The sequence below is a fragment of the Penaeus chinensis genome, chromosome 9 (genome assembly GCF_019202785.1).
Source record: "Penaeus chinensis breed Huanghai No. 1 chromosome 9, ASM1920278v2, whole genome shotgun sequence".
NCBI classification, from domain to species: Eukaryota; Metazoa; Arthropoda; class Malacostraca; order Decapoda; family Penaeidae; genus Penaeus; species Penaeus chinensis.
The window spans coordinates 29,817,964-29,820,463 of NC_061827.1; positions in this window are offsets into that span (position 1 = coordinate 29,817,964).

The window sequence follows — 2,500 nt, forward strand, 5'->3', positions numbered from 1 at the left end:
TACCCACACCAACAATGATTATAATAATAATAATACACTGTCTTGCTCACGCCATTCATTCACAGATATGCGGGCGACCAGTACAACAAAACTAAGAGTTCCAAGGTAAACACTGTAGAAAAAAATGTTTTCCTCTGAATCCAGCGTTATCTAGCATTCGTTGAAACCATTAATTTCAATTCGCAATATGTATCTACTCATATGAGCACTATAGATGGTTATTTCGTGTATCCCGCGATGGAACTTCTTTTAAATGTGATTTACAATATACTGCCTTTGTAATGTAGAAATCCTCTGCTTTGGTGGGCGGGATTAGGAGAGTAACCCTAAATCTTCTTTCCTGATTGGTTCTTACAAAACGGAATTTACTATCCTTATTGGTTGTAGACTTTTGAAACTTAACAAATGCTCATCTATTCTGAAGCCCATTGGATTATTTTTTCTCTCTATCAACCAATGGCAGAATTTCGCCGTCAGTTTCGCTTGCATGCGATTCCTCTGTATAAATACAATGCAAGTACAACATCCATGTTCTGAGCACACCGTCGACCTGCGTCGCGCGTAATGGCTAGTCTACGCCCGCTGCTGTGCGTCCTTCTGACACTCTCCTCGCGGGTCCTCAGTGGCCTCGGGAGTCGCCATGCCAACTCTCCTCAAGCCTGTACAAATTCTTCGAAGGTTCATATACCCAAAGGGACAAATGAGACCTTCTTCCTTCACACGCCACATGCGTTCAGCTCACTCAAGATTGTTTTGAAACAATTAGACTGCTTGGATAAAGTAAATGAAAAACGAAATGACTTGAAACGAAAGCACTTTGCTGTAAACAGTTGGAGTGAGGTACAGCTGTCTGTGGACGACCAAGGATACCGAGTTCGAGTCGACGGCCAAGAGAAGTTGACGTACGCAAAGGAAGTTTCTTGCTACAAGGTTATTGATGTGGACGTTCATGCAGAGGATAATGTTTTGAGTGTGGATTGCGATCCTCGATCTAAAAAGAACATGTCTGCAAGCTCTGCCACCACAACCGAGACCACAATCGATACTTCTACAAGCTCTGCCAACACAACCGAGAGCACTAGCGCATTAACAACGGAAAGTCCAATCCTACATCAAACGACGATTCTTTACATGGCCATTGGGAGTTCACTATTCATGTCACTCATAACTGTAATTTCAGTGAGCTGTTTAAAGAAACACATAGACAAGAAAAAGATGGCTTTTTTGAAAAATGACGTTGCACAACCGACAGTTGAGGTGAACTCACAAACAGCAGTCAACATTTCAAACGACGTGGGATTGAACACACCGCCTCCTCTACCTCCCCAATTCAGTTTGCATCATGCTCAGTCAATGAACCTTGTAACAGCCCAGCTGAATGGTCCTTTCCTATCACAAGATAATCTACTTCTTCATACACTGCCTCATCGTCGTGAATTCATGGGCGGAAGCGAAAATCGTGAACATACGTCCACCGAACACTTGTACGAGGAAGTTAATGAAAACTCCCTTTTCACTCCCCTTGGTCCAGACGGAAACCAAGCTCTTGGCGGGTCGCACGAAAGCATCAACAGCTTTTATGCTGCTCTTTGATCCAGGAAAGTTATTTCTTAGTAATTTAATAGTAATCCAGTAGATCCCCAGGGAAAGATGTTAAGCTGCGTACGAGCATGCCCTCAAGACCTAGGTTCCAAGCAGAGCCCCTACTCAAAGTACGAGTGATAGTCAGCGGCGATTTAGGTGTCATCCGCCACACAGTCAGCGGATGAACTACGACGCCTGCGGCAATGGCTACATGACATCAGAAGATCGGATGTCAAGAGAGAAGGCGAACTCTTCAATCATCCGCAGGGATGGGAAACCATGACCATAGTATTCTTTGTGCAACCATGGAAACGTGAAAGGAGCCATGATCTCGCGTAGGTACATCTACTGAGGTAATTCACGTTTCAAAGGCATGGTCGCGAGGGTCAGACGGCACTCCAAGAAGAAGAATTCAGAAAGAACGCCACATGATGTCTGTCCTCCAGCTTTTCATAGACGCAGACGTACACCCATTTGCGTATTTGTAGAAAAAAACCATACATCCCTATCTGCACTTCGTTTTTCTGACCGTTGGTGATGATAATTATGTTGAATGCAACGGTTTAATCCAGGCATGCTGCTTTCTGTCACATATTCGCCTTGGTCAAACGAGTATAAAAGATAGGTTAAACATTATGTACACACACACACACACACACACACACACACACACACACACACACACACACATACACATACACACACACACGTGTGTGTGTGTGTGTGTGTGTGTGTGTGTGTGTGTGTGTGTTTGTGTCTGTATGTGTGTGTGTGTGTGTGTATCAGTGTGTGTGTGTTTGCTGCATAATTTGTATATAACATTTCCATCTGTTATTGTTTGTGTTAGTGTTTAGTTTATTATGTAGGAGGTTAGACCTAATATGATACTAGAATTTGTAAAATCGGTTGTGGCTAA